This window comes from Phyllobates terribilis, unplaced genomic scaffold, assembly GCF_046119375.1.
Source record: "Phyllobates terribilis strain yellow unplaced genomic scaffold, ASM4611937v1 Scaffold_11__3_contigs__length_659146591, whole genome shotgun sequence".
NCBI lineage: Eukaryota > Metazoa > Chordata > Amphibia > Anura > Dendrobatidae > Phyllobates > Phyllobates terribilis.
This window is the reverse complement of record NW_027362771.1, coordinates 472626060-472647228: the sequence shown is the minus strand read 5'-3', so window position 1 is coordinate 472647228 and position 21169 is coordinate 472626060. Positions and strand designations below refer to the sequence as shown.

The window sequence follows — 21169 nt, the reverse complement described above, 5'->3', positions numbered from 1 at the left end:
CTAGGAAGGTGCCATTAGGCAAAAATGGTCCCTGGCCATTATTAACAGCTCACAGTTGTTTCATTAGCCGCTACGTCCCCACGAACAGCAACAAGCAGCGCTTTGGACGCAGCGTATTTTTGCTGCGTCCAAAACTCTGTGTTCTTCTGCCGCACTTTTGTTGTCGGTACATGTGAATCCTCCGCATATAATGACACTTCAATCGGTCAATGTCTGCTACAGAAATTGACATGCTGCGGGTGAGTTTGGGTACGTGAAGTAAAACCAGAAAAATATTCACCAAACTAAATTGGTAATAGGGTATATATATTTACCAGAGAACCATAGACAGAAAAAATACCCAATAAAAATTAACTTTTAATAATTATCCTTAAAAGTGTACTCTATAGTACAAGTGAGAAAAAACTACACATATATCTCAAAAACAGGATACCATGTAAGGAGAATATAATATGAAATTAGCAATTAATTCAGACAAACTTACCCTGGATAGCACCTAATAAGATTGCTCTCCCTACCTAACAGCGGGGTGTTTTTCACCCTAAGGTTCAGATGGTGTCCCCGCTCCTCGGAGGCTGTCCCTCTCCTTTCCCTAGGTATCCCTACACAGTCAAAAGATGCCACACACATACATATAAATGGACCAATTGTAGACTATTCATGTCATAATTGACATGCTCAATATAAAAAATTACAACAATACCATATCAGTGGGGAGTGGGCAAAAATAGATATAGTTGCACAAATAGAAGGTTTTTGATTTACAGTAGCCCACTAATATAAATAGATAGAAATGTGTACCAATCAGAGCGAGTCCGAAAAAAATATTAAGAATATTTTCATCCCCAATCAAACTAAGATTCAAGCGATGCCATAAATGATATCAATTAGTTGGCCTTTAGTACAATAACTAAATGTAGTCAATCCACAATACAAAATTTCCCAAAGCTGTAATATATATAGGGATATATTCATCCCTATATATCTGTGGAATGCCATGTGCCACGAGATTAATTTCACCTGTGATCAATCCCAGCGTTACCCTGACTACGGGACGCAAGCTTTAAGGAACTAGCGTACCACCGTGTTTAACGTCACTTCCGGTCCCAACGTAATACGTCATTTCCGATGAATCCCATCATTGAACATGCGGTTGGACTCCGGTATACAAGGAGCTATTATGCGGGCATCTATTATGGCTCATCTCCTCGAACATTTCTTGTCCCCTGATGAGCCCCACATTGAGGAGGGGGTGAAACGCGTAGGGACGAAGGGACTAATCCTAAGGAATAACTTTACTGCTGATGATTTTACACCAGTCTTAGGGACCTTGAAAATTGATGCCTGGAGTGCTGTTACTATTTTGGGGAGTTCTGAATTGTGGATTGACTATATTCAGTTATGTACAAAAAGGACATCAAATGGACACCACTCAAGGCACTGTGTGAATCTCAGATGGACTAGAGATTAAGATAAGTTTATTACTATTTCTTATTTGGTCTGATTAGTACACATTTCTACCTACTCCAGTGGGTTGGGACGAAGGGATTAATTATAACCTTATTTGCGGATGACTTTACACCAGTCTGAGGAATCTTATAATATTGATGTCTGGAATATTGCTATTACAGCTTTGGGAAATTTTGTATTGTGGATTGACTACATTTAGTTATTGTACTAAAGACCAACTAATTGATATCATTTATGGCATCGCTTGAATCTTAGTTTGATTGGGGATGAAAATATTCTTAATATTCTTTTCGGACTCACTCTGACTGGTACACATTTCTATCTATTTATATTAGTGGGCTACTGTAAATCAAAAACCTTCTATTTGTGCAACTATATCTATTTTTGCCCACTCCCCACTGATATGGTATTGTTGTAATTTTTTATATTGAGCATGTCAATTATGACATGAATAGTCTACAATTGGTCCATTTATATGTATGTGTGTGGCATCTTTTGACTGTGTAGGGATACCTAGGGAAAGGAGAGGGACAGCCTCCGAGGAGCGGGGACACCATCTGAACCTTAGGGTGAAAAACACTCCGCTGTTAGGTAGGGAGAGCAATCTTATTAGGTGCTATCCAGGGTAAATTTGTCTGAATTAATTGCTAATTTCATATTATATTCTCCTTACATGGTATCCTGTTTTTGAGATATATGTGTAGTTTTTTCTCACTTGTACTATAGAGTACACTTTTAAGGATAATTATTAAAAGTTAATTTTTATTGGGTATTTTTTCTGTCTATGGTTCTCGAGTTTGGGTACGTGGCCACGGTCAGGAGCCGCTGCAGGTTTGACGCTGCGTGTTTATACAGCGTCAAACCCGCAGCGTCCAGATGTTACAGCATAGTGGATAGGATCTCTAGAAATCCCATGTCCGCTATGCGTGCATCAGAGGCTGACGATCACCCGTGGACACTGACATGCGGCACGTCTTTCAGGACTGCAGCATTCCAAATTCTCTTGCTAGTCGCTAGTCTCCGCAACAGAAATTTGACCACTAGAATGTATTGAATGCGGTAAATACGCATGGTTCAGTGAACACATGTGGATTTACCTGCGTTCAGTAGAATGCAACGTTTTGGATGCAGCAAAAAATATGTGTCCAAAGCGCTGCTACATCCAGATCGTGGGCACAGAGCCTAAAATTTAAGAAAAAATGGCGTGGGCTCCCGCATCATTTTTGTAACCAGCAGAGGGAAAGCCGACTGCTGGGGGCTGATATTAGTAGCCGGTGAAGGGGCCATTAGCCAACAATGTTCCCTGGCTTCTAATATCAGCCCACAGCTGTTTGTTTAGCCTTTACTGGCTGGATTACAGGGGAACCCCAGAAAAAAATTGACGTGGGGTCCCCCTATAACATCTACCCAGAAAAGGCTAACCAGACAGCTGCGGGCTGATATTAATATTCAGGGAAGGGGCCATGGATACCAGCCCCCTCCGCAGCTAATAATATCACCCCTCAGCAGTCCCAGAAATGGCAAATCTGGCGCTTTGCCTCCGCTCTTCCCACTGCCCTATAGTGGAGGCGAGTGGGGTAATGTGGTTGGGGTTCACATCAGCCTTGTATTGGTGGCTGACGTGAAGCCCAGTTAAGTAATGGAGGGCGTCTATAAGACGCCCCCATTACTGACCGTGTAGTAAAGTTATCGCCACCTTTTCAATAAATACACGGCCAAAATAAAGTATTTTAATGAAATAAAAAACACACGGTTTTAAAAAAAAAAAAATATTGCTCTGTCAGTCCCCGAAGCCTTCGATCTTCTGAAAAAAAAGTAAAATAACAACCATATCCCTCACCTGTCTGCTTTCACAACGCAGTCCACGATTACCGCCAACGATTGTCCCTCGGTGATATGGGTCACTTCTACAGCAGTCACTGCTGTAGAAGACAGCAATGTATACTGACAGGAGTGTAAAATCACTCCTATCAGTATACATTGCTGCTGGAGTGAGGTCATTGGGGTTCATCAGCTGAAGATCAGCTGCTCAGCCCCAGTGAGCTCACCACCAGTACTGGTGGGAACATTCTTGAGAATGTTCCCACGGTGAGGTCACATGAGCGATCAGCTGATCGCTCACGTGACCGTATGTCCTGGCAGTGCAGTACACTGCTGGGAGAGAGCATGCTCCCCGCAGTGTACCGCCGGGCTGAAGACATCGGCGAGTACCAGGAGGACACCGTGGGGCGCCGGACAGGTAAGTATAGTGGTTTTTTTAAAACTTTTTTTATTCTTTTTTTAACCGCGTGGTACTGGGCTCGGCTGAGGAGACTACTGCTCCCCTCAGCCACGCCGCTCTCGCTGTTATCAGCGGCAGCGGCGGTCGGATGAGAGGAGTAGTACTCCTCCTCTGTCGACCTGGGTACCACCCGCAGCACGTTTCCGCAGCGAATTAGCGCCCATTGACTTGACAGGGTAAGGTTCGGGTTTACAAGAAAATAATCCGAGCACAAGGAGTAACCAAGCAATATCTGTCAACTCCCAGCAGTACTCTGGGAGTTTAAGTAGACTGTGGTACTGCCCCATTGACCACCGCTGGAAGCTGATTACAACTGCTGAGCGGCTTGACAGCATACACACCCATTAGCCCGCCTTGGTGGTACCGCATGTGCCAGTCATACTAATTCCAGGCTGGACAGCATCTGCCCCACCCAGAGATACTAGACATTATGGGTTCTCCATCACCATCGCTGCCTGCAGTGTGAATACGGTGCCTGGTGTCGGAGGCCGAAGTCGCTAAAGCAAATCCAGGTAGAGATGTGACTAAAAGCTGGGGTATTTCCCTCCAATAACTCTGCAGGTTTACTGTTCATTTTCCCTGCTTGTAAATGTCACAGTAGCTTCTCCTGTGTAAACGTGTTACTGCTTAACAGCTTATAAAAACAGCAATATAAATGGTACATATCTTATACATATTACATTCTGTAATACTGTGTCCATAGCTGTCATGGCCCATATTTTACCTCTATGTGCCTGTGATCTCATATGGAGGAGGCTTCTAGTGTATGCACCTTTCAGGTAATTACAGTACAACAAGCACCTTGTTTTGTAAAAGAACAGAGACATAGGAATTACAAGGGAAAGTAGCTGCCATGTGCTGATAATCAAATGTCCTTGATTAATTGTTCATTAGCAAGTGTGATCACCACTATAAAAGCAGAGGTTTTGGCAGTGTGCTGCTCTGGATCATTCCGGCAAATAGTAACACAATGCCAAGGAAGAAAGACCTTAACAATAATCATACAGAACCAATTGTTACTGTCCATCAATCCAACGCTGAGTCGTAAGAAGCATAGGATACGCGAAACAGCTGCTGCTCAATCACTTTTCCATGTTTCCTACCCTCATCTGACAACCTCAATAAAGTGCCATATATTCATACACCAGTGGTGAGTGCCGCTCCTTTCCTGGATATATTCTATTTTCAGAATCTACAATCATGAGACTTTACCTGTGGGCTGAGCACCACCATATCTGGCTGACCGGTACAAGATTTTGCTGTATTATGCTGCCTATTTATTTACCTTGCATATGTATCAGCAGTGGCAGCATTTCTGCTCTCTTTTTTATGTGTTGAAATAAGTATTGAACATGGCACCAATTTTTTAAGTAAATATATTCCTAAAGGTGCTATTGACATGAAATTCAAACCAAAGATGTCCATAAATTAAGTTATGTATAATAATGGGAAATGACACAGGGAAAAAGTATTGAGCACGCTTACTGAAATTTATTTAATACTTTGTACAAAAGCCTTTGTTGGTGATGACAGCTTCAAAACGCTTCCTGTGTGGAGAAACTAGTCACATGTTTAGTGTGATTTTGTCCCATTCTTCCACACAAAGACTCTTCACATCCTGAAGCTTCTGTAGGCTCCTTCTATGACCTCTGACCTTTAGTACCTTCCATACATTTTCTATTGGCTTCAGGTCAGGTGTTTGGCTGAGCCATTCTAGCAGCTTTATTTTCTTTCGCTGCGGAATATGTAGGCGCTATATAAATGAAAAGATTATTATGTCTCTGAAACCAATTGAGAGTTTCCTTGGCTGTGTTTTTGGGATCATTATTTTGCTGAAATGTCCACTCTTGTTTCATCTTCATCATTTTGGCAGATGGCAGCAGACTTTTATCAAGATTGTCTCATTACATTTGTCCATTCATCCTTCTTCAAGTATATGAAGTTTGCCAGTGCCATATGCTGAAAAACAGCCCCACACCATGATGTTCCCACGTCCAAACTTCACTGTTGATATGGGGTTTTTGGGGCGATTTGCCTTTTGGTCTCCAAACATTGTGTGTTGTATGGCATCCAAAGAGTTCAATTTTGGTCTCATCTGGCCAGATTATATTCTCCCAGTATTTCACAGGCTTATCTAAATGTTGTTGAGCAAACTTGAAACGTGATTGAACATGCTTTTTGTTCAGCATTGGAGTCTTGCATGGTGAGTGTGCATACAGGCCATGGAGGTTGAGTGCATTACTTATAGTTTTCTTTGAAACAATTGTACCTGCTGATTCCAGGTTTTTCTGTAGCTCTACACAGGTGGTCTTTGGCTCTTGGACAACTATTCTGCTAATTCATTTCACTCCTTTGTCTGAAATCATGTGGGGAGCACCTGGTCATGGCCGTTTTATGGTGAAATTATGTGCTTTCCACTTTTGGATTATGGCCCCAACAGTGCTCACTGGAACCTTCAGTTGTTTAGAAATACTTCTGTAACCAATGCCATCAGTATGTTTTGTAACAATAAGGTTGCGAAGGTCTTGAGACAGCTCACTGGTTTTACCCATCACGAGATGTTTCTTGTGTGGCACCTTGGTAATGAGACACCTTTTTATAGGCCACCAGTTAAGCTAGCTGATATTATTTTTCACAGGAAAAATAATTTTCTAATTACTGATCAATTTCAGCTGGTGTCATGAGTGTCCATGGCTTTTTGCGCCTCTCTTTCTTCATGTGTTCAATACTTTTTTCCTGTGTTATTTCTCATTATTACACATAACTTAATTTATGGACATCTATGGTTTGATTTCTTTGTCTGTGTGGATAGGATGGGTTGTTACCGACATCTGGTAAGAATTTCATGTCAATAGCACCTTTAGAAATATATTTACTTAGAAAATTAGTGACATGTTCAATACTTAGGTCACCCGCTGTATCTACACGTATTTCTCTGCCCATACACAGCAATTTAGTTCTTTAGCAAGGCTTGTGTTTGCCATAGTGACTCCAGTCTCCCTTCAGAGTCACACGGTAGCTTGTTTTTAACAGATTCCAGCTGAATCCACAAAAATAAAAATCATGGATTGCTCCATTATGGAGTTATTGCTGTCATATAGGCCTTCAGAGTCCTTGTGGATTTGAGTATGTGCGGCAGCACAGGATTTGTGAATATTGCATTACTATATGATATGGATAAGTCCTAATTCACATTCATGCAACATTTGGCCTCCTTGGTTTTTTTCACTACTATGAAGTGGAAACATCATAGAAAGCAGTAACGTTTGAGTTTGGCCTAAAAACACCTCTTTATATTCTTCCATTCAGAAAATATTTTTGGGACCATTGCCCTAAGTTGATTAAAGCTATAGGTTTAGTCCATGTCCGCTGTAATTGTGAGCTCTTGCTGAGAGCGGCTCATGTCTGATATAAAAATATTCTCCATGCGTTCGTGTGTAGAAAGGGGTGATTGATTTAGAGGAAGTCCTGGCTGTTTAGGCAGAGGGTACGTGAAGTTCAGTCTTGTAGGTTTCGCTCTACAGAATGGACCTTTTCTGTTTCTTCGTGTAGTGGAAATAAAAACTGAAATCCAATATGCCAGATCCCTTCTCAGGGCCGTTGTGTGAATGCTGAGCTTTGTGTGCGAGCCTTAAGCACACGTCCGGGGGATGTTAAACAACCTGAAAGCCCAGAGAGTGCTCTTCCAGGGACACTTAGGATATTGCATGGAGCTGCCCACACTTGTCCTGACTGAAACGTTTATCTGGCCGATTAGAATAGATTTCTACTTTGGCCTTTATCCAAAAGAATGACCTGTTCTCCATGCTGTTCTCCATGTGACCTGTGGTTATTCTGCAAAGCAGGTTTTATTCCATACCCTAGTATCTGACACTATTGTTATCAATTCCTTTCACATCAGTGGTCCATTCTCTATAGACAGTTAATACATACAGTCATGGCCGAAAGTGTTGGCACCCTTGAAATTGTTCGAGACAATTAAAGTATTTCTCCCAGAAAATTATTGCAATTACACATGATTTGTTATACACATGTTTATTTCCTTTGTGTGTATTGGAACAAAGCAAAAAAACAGAGAATAAAAGAGAAAATTGGACATCATTTCACACATAACCCCAAAAATAGGCAGGACAAAATTGTTGGCACCCTCAACTTAATATTTGGTTGCACACCCTTTGGAATAAATAACTGCAATCTATTGCTTCCTTTAACCATCAACAAGCTTCTTACACCTCTCAACTGGAATTTTTGACCCCTCTTTATTTTGTAAACTGCTCCTAGTCTCTCATATTTGAAGGGTGCCTTCTCCCAACAACAATTTTAAGATCTCTTCACAGGTGTTCAATGGGATTTAGATCTAGACTCATTGCTGGCCACTTCAGAACTCTCCAGTGCTTTCATTCATTTCTGGGTGGTTCTTAAAGTATGTTTGTCCTGCTGAAATACCCATGACCTAGGACACAAACCCAGCTTTCTGACACTGGGCACTACATTTCGGCCGAAAATCCTTTGGAAATCATCAGATTTCATGATGCCTTGCACACAGTCAAGTGCCAGAGGCAGAGAAACAGCCCCAAAACATCTTTGAACCTCCACCATATTTGACTGTAGGTACTGTGTTCTTTTCATTGTAGGCCTCATTTCGTTTTAGGTAAACAGTAGAACAACGTGCTTTTGTAAAAATGCTCTAACTTGGTCTCATCTGTCCACAAGTCGCTTTCTCAGAAGGATTTTGGCTTACTCACGTTCACTTTTGGCAAACTGCACTCTAGATTTTTTTAAGTCTCTCTTTCAGCAGTGGGGTCCACCTGGGTCCACCTCCTGCCATAGCGTTTCATTTCATTAAAATATCAACGGATAGTTTGTGCTGACACTGATGCACCCTGAGCCTGCAGAATAGCTTGAATTTCTTTAGAACTTGATTGGGGCTGCTTATCCACCATCCAGAATATTGCAACCTTTCATCAATTTTTTTCTGGCATTCACGTCCAAGGAGATTAGTTACAGTGCCATGGGTTCATGGGTTCTTCTAACTTCTTGATTATGTTGCGCTCCGTGGACAAAGGAACATCAAGATCTCTGGAGAAGGACTTGTAACCTTGAGATTGTTGATATGTTTCAATAATTTTCTTTCTCAAGTCCTCAGACAGTTTTCTTCTCCCCTTTCTGCTCTCCATGCTTAGTGTGGCACACACAGACATACAATGCAAAGATTGAGTCAACGTCTTCCCTTTTTATCTGGTTTCAGATGTGATTTTCATATTGCCCACATCTGTTACTTGCCGCAGGTCAGTTTGAACGAGCATCACATGCTTGAAACAAAGTTGTTTACCCACAATTTTAGAAAGGTACTATATATACATAACAAAAACTAGAACTAAATCAGTCCTGTTTGAAAGGAAGATATAAACAAAATCATTCAAAATAAATTTTTATTTCCACCCAATTAAAAATATTTTTAAAAATACAGGTACTTTCTAATTCAAACGTCAACTATCAATCACAAACCTATATTATTATGGTAAGTTTTCCTCATAAATACAATTAACAGTGTTAGAATGCTGAAATATCCAATTCTATTGCACCCATTCCCTGATAATAAAGTGCTGAGAAAACATTTTTTTTTTAAAAAACATAATTATAGCCCGATATTCAAAAAATATAAAGTGCAAGTGCCAAAAATTATATCTCTATGTGCTACAAATAAATCTCCCATATATCATTAGTTGTATTCAGAACAGTGCAATGTAAAAAAATCAGCAACAAGATAATTTCATAGGGAGCATGATGTGCAAACAGGGACAAAGTCACTGAAGATCACTGAAAGTAGACATAGTAATTCTGAGGAGGGTACTTACATGACTCAATTAGCTGCTTGTGAGTGATAGGACTGTGATTTACTGTGACGTGCAGTTTCGGCAGCCAAATTCCGCGCCTGCGCACTTCACCTTTTACGCAAGGCGCACTTCTTCCTCCCGTCTTTGGTCATAGTAATGCAGGGATCTTGTGCGCAGACGCGTGATTTGACCGCCGAAACTGCACATCACAGGGCACTGTGACATGCAGGGGAGGGGGGAAACATTATAATTAACAAAGGAGGCGAGAATTTCTTCCAGGCCCCAGGCCAGAAAGCAACAGGAACTTGATTGAATAAAAGGACATTTCACAGCAACAAGTACTCTAATGTGAGGCATACAGGTAGGAATAGATTTACATTTCTATCACCTGTATGCCCATATTAGTAGGTCAGATAAGTGCCAGGGGGTGACAGATTCCCTTTAAAGCACCATTCCAGTGGTACAACTAATTCCCTGCAAATAGTCTCATACTTACCAGCTGCCATCTTCATCTGTTCTTGGTTGGTCTCCAGCAGTTTGTGACCTGCCAGATCCCTCCAGTGTTTACTGGTGCAATGTGAAAGTCACAACAGAACGGGGACGGAACAAGGCTTTCATAGACTTACATTGAGAACTTGTGACCGTTATCTCTGAATTCCGCTCAGTCAGAAGTTGCAGTTACAAGATGGTAGCAATAGGAACAGCTGAAGACTGTGGCTGTTAAGTATAATTCTAGGGTCAGGGAACTTACATTAGTAGCATCACTCCAGGGCTGAAATTTAAAAAAAATGCTGTAGTGATGATTTAATTTAGATCTCAGAGCCCATTGTATAAAAGACTTTAACCTCAATATTTTTAATGGCTATGCAGTAGTCAAAAACCAGAAGAGTAGGAAGGCAGCACAGTAAAGTTCCATTTATACTGTATGATTAACTAAGGTTGACTCATTCGCCGGTCATTTCACCCAACGAACAAACGCTTGTTTGTCGGGTGAAATGATCTTTTGAACTGCACAAAAGATAATCGTTCTCGGCAGCACATCGTCCTGCTTCTGAGAACAATAGCAACCTATGCGCACTGATTGCTCTATTACAGATCATTCAGTGCGCATCTAAAGTGTGGTCTGCTCATGCAAGCAGGTACTGAAGGACCCATGATCAGTAAACAAGCAGTGCCACACGTCGTGTAATGTAAACAGACCTTAAGAATCCCCCATTATTGGGTGCAAACTTCAGTGCGTTAAATCCCCAACAAAACACTCACCCCATAAAAAAACAGTACTACAAGGTAAATGTGAAGGTTGTTTATTCACAAAAAAATACAGAAATATGTGATGTTTCAGCCCTTCTTTAGAGCCATTTTCAGACCCTTGGTGGAGACATTTTAAAGCTTGAAAATTGATCCAAGGGGGCACTGAAATGTTGCATATCTCTGTGCGTTTTGGGGGTGAATAAACCACCTTCACATTTACCTTGGAGTGCTGCTTTCTTCCTTTTGGTGTTTTGAAAATGTAGTAGTGATGTCATGAAGACAACCCCTTGGACACAATGGAAGACCATATACATGATACCCTTGCTCAATAACATCAGATTATGTGCAGTATAGGTGATTAGTAATAATTGGAATAAAAAGAATGGTGCCAAGGTGATAAGTTAAACTAGTTATTGTCTCCCCCATCTGCATTCCTAACTTCTGTCCTTCCCCAATGGAGGAATGAAGCCAGAAAAATAAATACGTGTGAAAATGACATTGTCAGTGTGAAAACACTGATAAAAGAGCTCGTCTATGCTGCTGGTTTACACTTTTGCCATCTGTAGTAAAGAGCCCATGTCAGCTGCATCCCAGTAAATCTAGTCATTCACTTAATAAAGCACCAGGAGATGAACCAGTCACTTACAACTGAAGGGGTGTGGAGGTGGCAGTCACACCTAGCCAAAAGGTCCCTCTGCTCCATATGAAGACATAGGAATATAAATTATGGGAAATTATTGGGGCAAATTGTTCCAAACATCTTGGAGAACTAACCACATATCTGTGGATGTCGGCTTGTGCAAATCCTTCAGTCTCTTCTTGTAACCCCAAACAGACTCGATGTTGAAATCAGGGCTCTGTGTGGAGGCCATATCATCACGTCCAGGACTCCTTGTTCTTTTTTACGCTGAAGATAACGCTTTATGACATTGGCTGTATGTCTGGGGTCTTTGTTCTGCTGCACAATAAATTTGGAGCCAATCAGATGCCTCCCTGATGGTATTGCATTATAGGTAAGTATCTGCCTGTATGTCTCAGCATTGAGGACAAGAATAATCCTGACCGAATCCCTAACTTCATTTGCGAAAATGCCATCCCAAACTGGTAAGGAACCTCCACCATGCTTCACTGTCGCCTGCAGATACTAATTTTTGGACCACTCTCCAGCCATTTGGCAAGCAAACTGCTTTCTGTTACAGCCAAATATTTCATATTTTGACTGGTCACCCCAGAGCATCTGCTGCTATTTCTCTGCAACCCAGTTCCTATGTTTTCATACATAGTTGTGTCACTTAGCCTTGTTTCTATGTCAAAGGTGTGGCTTCTGGACAGACTTTCTAGTGCAGTAGATGGGTTTAGTTGAGTCTCACTGTTTGCTGGCAGTTCTACACTGATGGCACTCCTGGGCATCTTCTGATTTCTATGGAAAGTAAGCATGATGTGTCTTACATATGCTGCTCTAAGTTTCTTTGGTCGACCAATGCATATATGGTCTTCAACATTGCCCATTTCTTAGTGCTTCTTCAAAAGAGCTTGAACAGCACATCTTGAAACCCCAGTTTGCATTGAAATCTTTGCCTGGGAGAGACCTCGCTGATGCAGTATAACTACCTTGTGTCTTGTTGCTGTGCTCAGACATGCCTTGGTGTATGACCTGTGACATGAAACTGTGTTCCACAACCTCACATTTGTAGTAGAGTTTAGCTGTACCTCACCCAGTTTTAAAGGAGTTGTCTGGCCTTAGGGTACATGTCTGCAGTCACTCTGTGACTGAAGATTTGTGAATCTTCACAGTGCGCGCATTGCGCATTATGAAGATTCTCCAGTGTCGGGATTGGCGGGTGCATGAACGCAAGCATGTGGTTTGCATACATGCGGCCACATGCTGACTAGATGGGTGCAGCCTCTCTCAGTACAAGTTTATTGATTTGAGGACAGACGAGTCTAGTTGGAATGTGGCCGAAAGGATGCAAATCACATACTTGTGGTCATATGACTGTATGCTCTCGACACCAGATAATCCTCACATACCGTGAGCTGTGAGGATTCACAAATCTGCAGTCACATAAAGTGACTGCACAACTGTACCCTAAGGCCTGACAACCACATTAAGCTTCAGCTGTTTTTGCTTCAGTTAAAGACCTGCATTTTAGCTTACACATGAAAATTATGACCATTATCATGTGTTTGGTATGATTGAACACTTATAGACCTTTTTATATTCCTACAAATTCCCTGACTTTGTGCTAGGGAACCTACTGGAATTGATGCTGTTTTGAATGCAAAGGGTGCAAAAGTCATACCATATAATGATGTAATTTAGATTTCTCTTTTGTTCAAAAACTATTGACACTTCTTTCTTTAAAAGCATTCTTACTTTGCAGTATTTTTTCTACCTCAGCCTAAAACTTTTGCACAGTAATGTAACACAAACAGGGCAAGAAGTCAGGGACAGCATAGAACTGCCTACTGTGCTTGTCTGGCAAAGTTGTAGCAGTTCCTTTTATCCACCATTAGAGGGAGATCATAATACAGAATAATACAGGTTATTGCTGCTGCTAGGGAGTTCAATACTAGTGGTTGAAGTCCATAGACAGGTAGCTCCACCTAGTGGAGAAGACTAGTCGCCAAATGTATATTATGGACAGGAAAGCAGAAACACTACTTCCCCCAACCATATGTTCTGAATGGTTGATGTCAAATGGGTTTTCTGGAACTGTAACAATGATGACCAATCCGCTGATTCTAGTGGCTGTAGCACACTCGCACACACTGCGGCCTCTTCATTGTTAACCACACATAGCTGTTTTCAGTATGGTTATCTGCCTCGGAAACCTACTTTAATGAATAATTTTCTGTAGAAAAATAGAAGTTATGATTTATTTCTTGGATATTTATTCATTACTTATTCTTGCTTGTATAGCTCCAAAATATTCCGCAGCACTTTCCAGACATTATCATCAGTCCCTGTCCCCATTGGGGCTCACAATTTAGATTCCTTATCTTGATGTCTTTGGATTGTTAAAAGAAAGCAGAGTAACACAGGGAGAACATACAAACTCCATGCCTATGTTGCCCTTGGTTGGATTCTACACAGGCGCCCCCGAAGCTGTGACGGTGCTAACCACCGAATATAATTTGGAACAGTGTTAGAGCTTCCTTTTAGCTGGTCTTGCTATGACAAATGCTGAATATTCGCTCTGGTGTAAATAATGTATCGGATCTAAGTGTGGCGGAAGAGTGCAGCATGTGGCTTTCATGTGGGACCCAATTGCAGCATTGAACTGGCAGATCCAGAATTGCGGCTGATCTGGGTTAATCAGCAGAGTCGGGATTTCTCCTTGTTAGTGCTGGCAGCTCAGACAGTCAGACTACCAGGTTGGAAAATGTGCAGGGAGCCTCTCGCTCTCTCGGCAATCACACTGGAATGTTAGTGTTGGACTGCAAGGTTGGACTGGTGCAGCTGTATTATCCTAAAACTTTCCCTGCTACTCCGGAGGGACTGGGTGTGGTGGGACCTGCTACCCAAACCCACATTCACCTGATTATTTTCTGTCTGGGTAGATGCATGAGCTTAACCCCTCAGCTGTGTCTGATTTAGTCATCATTTTATATGTTATGTCTAGCTGCTCCCTCTGCTGGTCAGGTGACTAATTGCAATCATGTAAAGGTTCATAAAAAGCTTTTTGGCCACACTTCGATGCTTGCCGTAAGGTTTCTTTTATGAGTTAAGTTAGAACACTCTAACTTCTAAAATATTATTCTGTTATATAAGACATAGTACTAAGGTCACACAAATCATGGTGGTCCAAGATTAGAAAAACAGCACCACACCTGCCCTTGGATTGTGTCTCATACAATAGCTCAGCTCCACTGAATAGTTGCCAACACCTCTGGGGATGTCTAAGTTCCACACCTCCAAAATCGTTCAAGGAATCAGCGTAGGTTAATAACACATTATTTACAGATTGCCTGAGGCAAATAATTCCTAACTAAAGATTCCCAAATATAAAATATAACTTTTAATTATTATTTTTAATAGATATATAATATGGAAGAAAGTGCTCAATTAAAATCACAAATAATGTGATGGTCCTATTCCTCTTGAGTGGAGATCCTATTGTTGCATGACCATTAAACAGATTATGTCAAGAAAGGTAGTTGATTGAAGCGTTGATTGTAAACGCTTAAACAGTTAAGCAAGTTGAAGATGAAATGATCTCTAAAAGGCCTGAAGTTAAAGATGACACATTTCCTTTGTATTTTAGGCAAAAAAAATTAAAATAATATATATTATATATATATATATATATATATATATACATACAGTACAGACCAAAAGTTTGGACACACCTTCTCATTTTAAGATTTTTCTGTATTTTCATGACTATGAAAATTGTACATTCACACTGAAGGCATCAAAACTATGAATTAACACATGTGGAATTATATACTTAGCAAAAAAGTGTGAAACAACTGAAAATATGTCTTATATTCTAGGTTCTTCAAAGTAGCCACCTTTTGCTTTGATGACTGCTTTGCACACTCTTGGCATTCTCTTGATGAGCTTCAAGAGGTAGTCACCGGAAATGGTTTTCACTTCACAGGTGTGCCCTGTCAGGTTTAATAAGTGGGATTTCTTGCCTTATAAATGGGGTTGGGACCATCAGTTGTGTTGTGCAGAAGTCAGGTGGATACACAGCTGATAGTCCTACTGAATAGACTGCTAGAATTTGTATTATGGCAAGAAAAAAGCAGCTAAGTAAAGAAAAATGAATTACCATCATTACTTTAAGAAATGAAGGTCAGTCAGTCCGAAAAATTGGGCAAAATTTGAAAGTGTCCCCAAGTGCAGTTGCAAAAACCATCAAGCGCTGCAAAGAAACTGGCTCACCTGAGGACCGCCCCAGGAAAGGAAGACCAAGAGTCACCTCTGCTTCTGAGGATAAGTTTATCTGAGTCACCAGCCTCAGAAATCGCAGGTTAACAGCAGCTCAGATTAGAGACCAGGTCAATGCCACACAGAGTTCTAGCAGCAGACACATCTCTACAACAACTGTTAAGGGGGGACTTTGTGCAGTAGGCCTTCATGGTAAAATAGCTGCTAGGAAACCACTGCTAAGGACAGGCAACAAGCAGAAGAGACTTGTTTGGGCTAAAGAACACAAGAAATGGACATTAGACCAGTGGAAATCTGTGCTTTGGTCTGATGAGTCCAAATTTGAGAGCTTTGGTTCCAACCACCGTGTCTTTGTGCGACGCAGAAAAGGTGAACGGATGGACTCTACATGCCTGGTTCACACCGTGAAGCATGGAGGAGGAGGTGTGATGGTGTGGGGGTGCTTTGCTGGTGACACTGTTGGGGATTTATTCAAAATTGAAGGCATACTGAACCAGCATGGCTACCACAACATCTTGCAGCGGCATGCTATTCCATCCGGTTTGCGTTTAGTTGGACCATCATTTATTTTTCAACAGGACAATGACCCCAAACACACCTCCAGGCTTTGTAAGGGCTATTTGACCAAGAAGGAGAGTGATGGGGTGCTACGCCAGATGACCTGGCCTCCACAGTCACCAGACCTGAACGCAATCGAGATGGTTTGGGGTGAGCTTGACCACAGAGTGAAGGCAAAAGGGCCAACAAGTGCTAAACATCTCTGGGAACTCCCTCAAGATTGTTGGAAGCCCATTTCCGGTGACTACCTCTTGAAGCTCATCAAGAGAATGCCAAGAGTGTGCAAAGCAGTCATCAAGGCAAAAGGTGGCTACTTTGAAGAACCTAGAATATAAGACATATTTTCAGTTGTTTCACACTTTTTTGTTAAGTATATAATTCCACATGTGTTAATTCATAGTTTTGATGCCTTCAGTGTGAATGTACAATTTTCAATAGTCATGAAAATACAGAAAAATCTTAAAATGAGAAGGTGTGTCCAAACTTTTGGTCTGTACTGTATATATATATATAGTCATTTTTTATTTTAAAAATTACAAAAAGGAAAATGGGCTGATGCAAAAGTTTGGGCAGCCTTGGAGATTTGTGTGCTCAGATAACTTTGATGAAGGTTTCTGACTTTAATTAGCCTATTAGGGTTATGGCTTGTTCACTATCATCGTTAGGAAAGTCCAGGTGATGCAAATTTCCCAGCTTTATAAAAAAACCCAGCATCCTCTATCCTTGTGCCACAACCTGCATCCATGAGTTCTTCTAAGCAGCTGCCTTGCACTCAGAAAATGAAAATGGTTGAGGCCCATAAAGCAGGAGAAGGCTATAAGAAGATAGCAAAGCGTTTTCAATTTGCCCTTTCCTCAGTTAGAAATGTAATTAAGAAATGTCAGTTAACAGGAACAGTGGAGGTCAAGATAAGGTCTGGAAGACCAAGCAAAATTTCAGTGAGAGTTGTACGTAGGATTGCTAGAGAGGCAAATCAGAACCCCCTGCTTGACTGCAAAAGACCTTCAGAAATATTTAGCAGACTCTGGAGTTGTGGTACATTCTTCTACTGTTCAGAGACACCTGCACAAATATGGCCTTCATGGAAGAGTCATCAGAAGAAAACCTGCTGCGCCCTCACTATAAAATTCAGAAGTATGCAAAAGAACATCTAAACAAGCCTGATGCATTTTGGAAACAAGTCCTGTGGACCAATGAGGTTAAAATAGAACTCTTTGGCCACAATGATCAAAAATATGTGTGGAGAAATAAGGGCACAGAATCTCAGGCAAAGAACATCTCACCAACCATTAAGCATGGAGGGGAACAAACATGCTTTGGAGTTGTGTTGCAGCCAATGGCATGGGAAACATTTCATGAGTAGATGGAAAAATGGATTCAATAAAGTTTCAACATAACACCATCTGTAAAAAAGCTGAAGTTGAAAAGAGGGTGGCTTCTACAAATGGATAATAAACACACATCAAAATCCACAATAAACTACCTCAAAAGGCGAAGCTGAAGGTTTTACACTGGCCCTCACAGTCCCCAGATGACCCAGGAATCTCACAGAACTGGAAGAATTTTCCAGGGAAGAATGGATGAAAATCCCTCAAACAAGAATTGAAAGACTCTTGTTTGGCTACAAAAACCGTTTACAAGCTGTGATAATTTGAAAAGGGGGTGCTAATAGGTACTAACCATGCAGGGTGCCAAAACTTTTGCCTTGGCCCATTTTTCTTTTTTGTAATTTTTAAAATGTAAAAGATGAAAACAATTTTTTATGCAAAGTAAATGTGTCATTTTTAAGTTTAGGCCTTTTAGAGACCATTTCATCTTCAACTTTCATCTTCACAATAACAGTAATTTTGACCAGGGGTGCCCAAACTTTTAAATGCCACTTTGTAGGAAAGGATTTTTTTACTATAGAGACTGCTAACCCTGCCTCTGCTTGTAGCCTCTGTCAGCAGTTCTGTCACATTGGACTGCGATAATAGTGCCGCCCACCCATTCCACTGCTGGTATATGCTCTACTAGGTGAGTGCACTGCTATAATAAGTCATGCATTGAAGCATGCCAACTTTTATTTTCCTCACAGAGAAAAATCAGTAATATAATCAGAAACACCTAAAGCAACAGAGGGCAACAGACACCACATTCTGGATATGTGGCATCCAGTATGTGCATGAGGCCTATTTTAATTTTGGTTACTTTCTATGGGATATTGGAAAGCTAGTGTGAGCTGGGTACCCCATGTTTTCTAGATGAATATGCCACGGAAGTCAATTGTTAGAAAACCACTTTTAGGCCACGTTCACACAGCAGTATTTTGGTCTGTATTTCATATCCGTATTTGTAAGCCAAAACCAGGAGTGGAACAATCATAGGAAAAGTATAATAGAAACACGTCACCACTTCTGTATTTATCACCCACTCCTAGTTTTGGCTTACAAATACTGATGTGAAATACTGACCAAATACTGAACGTGTGAATGTGGCCTTAAACTAAGTTCACACGAGTGTGTAAAAAATTGCTCAATTCTCATCTGTATCGTGATCCCTATAGCATCCGTTTTTATACATTAGTAGTTATTAAACTTTACAAAACCAATTACAGTTTCCTATGCAGTTTGCCATGTATCAGTAGAGGTTGGTTGCTATATGGTTAATCAATATGGGATCCAATTTTTGTTTAGGCAATTTTTAGAAATAGGCGAGTTTCATCTTAAATATGGAGAAGGCTGGTGCATGCTGCAATTTTTTTCACGTGAACATTCGGTCTGTGAAAAAAAAGTTATGTGAACGGTCATTATGAATAACATTGGTCCTAGTGCTATTTCCTAGTGCTGTCAGTTTATTTCAAGGACAACACTCAGACTGAAAGTACAGTCATGTGAATGTAGTCTTAGAAAGAGGGCATGCAAAGCGCCATGGTGCAACTGCAGCAAAGCCAAACACTGCAGCGGCTTTATGATTGTTTAACAAGCAATCATTTACCCGCGAAAACCATGTGGCAATCTGCAGTGCAGTTTTGCAGGTGATAAAACTGTTCCCACGCAAGATCAAGTGATTGTTTAATGAGCAGATAGAAAACAACAATGCTGACAACTGTCGGTCACATGGCGGTTGCATTACAGCTGCGCGCAGTCACACCATTTGGCATTACCCTCATCAATTTACTTTTCTGTTCCAGAAATGTATGTATATATATATATATATATATATATATATATATATGTGCTCACACAGTGAAGTTACTGCAGAAAAAACAGGATTAATGGGCTGGAACCTCTCATTGTGATTCTTTACAGCCCTGCACATTATAGGAAGACTCCAAGATTCACATTAGGAAAGCGTTAGCTATGGAGTTCCCAAATAGTCATGTTACAGCTTGCTATAAGGGGCCCACTACCAATCCAGAGAATGAGGGGGGTTTATTTATTCCTTGCACTTCTCTGAATAAAAATATTTGGATGAAAAGGGACATAACATTGTATACCATGCCATGCCCTATAATAGTACTGCGCTCATAGTTGTCATATCGTCACATTACCTTACACTAACCAGACACATTCTCCACTGAATTGTGATGTAATGCAGTACATTATCCCTAACATATATTCCCAATTTATTATACGTTCCACCCATCTTCGTGTGTTCTCTTTGGGGGCAGCTTTCCAAAATATGTTGGTCTTGTAAAATAGGCTGTTTTATTCTCAATCTTCTACTTCATCAATTGTTATTTGGCAGAGTGCAGAAATGGCACAGAGTAAGTGGCTAACTTACACTACACTCCTGGGGCAGGGGGCTGTTCACACGCAGAGACGAGCCTGGTTTCTGTATTTCTGTTGTCCTGTATTGGGGTCATCAATATTATGAATTATTGGGTTGATGACTCCAGTCCCTGTAATCATATGTGCAAACTTCTGCATCATAGAAAACACAGATTCTTCCAGCATTGAAAGCGTTATGTGGCATTTGGAAACATTTACTGGTCGCCAGTGGCGGGTGGACAGAGCCCCTTTTCTGAAAAGCAGGGATGAAAAGGAAGGTCTCCCACTTTGTGCACTGTGAAGACACCTCACTTTTCTTTTACTGTTGGGGGATATCCCATTTGAAGCATAGAAAATATCACCACCCCTAATGGTGGCTGCAGGCAGAACCTTATTATATGTTTATTGGGGAGATTTGGAGTTTCAGAAAAATGTTCTTACTGTGTAAGACCGTTGCCTGCTTACGCACTGTGGTTGATCCAGCGCATCTGTGTAGGCAGCCATGCAGCACAGATACTTCCACCCTGGACACGCTATGGATGGCACTGATACATTGAAGTGGATGTTACCAGATATCACAATGCAAATTGCATACATTAATGAACAGATCTCTGGGTTTGGCTGTCTAATCATTTTGGAAAGCTTAGAATCATTCTCCACCCACCTATCCTGTCTGACAGCGCCTCAGTGTCCCTCCACCCTGCTGCTACTGAGACCTGACGGCCAAAATGCTGAAAAAGGTTCTCAGGAAATTACCCAAAAAACGCAAATAGATGCATCAGGAAATAAACTGCTGGCATTTTCTGAAGCGCCTTACTCTTGGAAAAATTTGGAGGAGAGAGATGGAGGTTCGCTTGCATATAAATGACATCAGTGCATACCATTAAGCTGGGCTAAAAAGCTCAGTTTAATGTCACAGAATTATACAGCTATTCTGACATGGATTTTGAATGTAAGACCACCAGCTTCATCAGGTCTAAGCTTACGTTAGTTTTGTTTTCAATTTGTATTGTGACATTGGTTGACGTCAGCTGTATGTATAAGCGAATAAAAGAAACTTTGCAATACACAGTATTTTATCAGACAAATATGCTTCTTTCTCCACTTATGAACCACTTCT

At 41.0% G+C, this 21169-nt stretch overlaps 1 protein-coding gene across 3 annotated transcripts in view; it reads left to right on the top strand.

Annotated features, from left to right (window-relative positions):
- ADAMTS17 (ADAM metallopeptidase with thrombospondin type 1 motif 17) overlaps positions 1-21169 on the top strand; it is a 386286-nt gene that overhangs the window by 348387 nt on the left and 16730 nt on the right. The window lies entirely within an intron of this gene.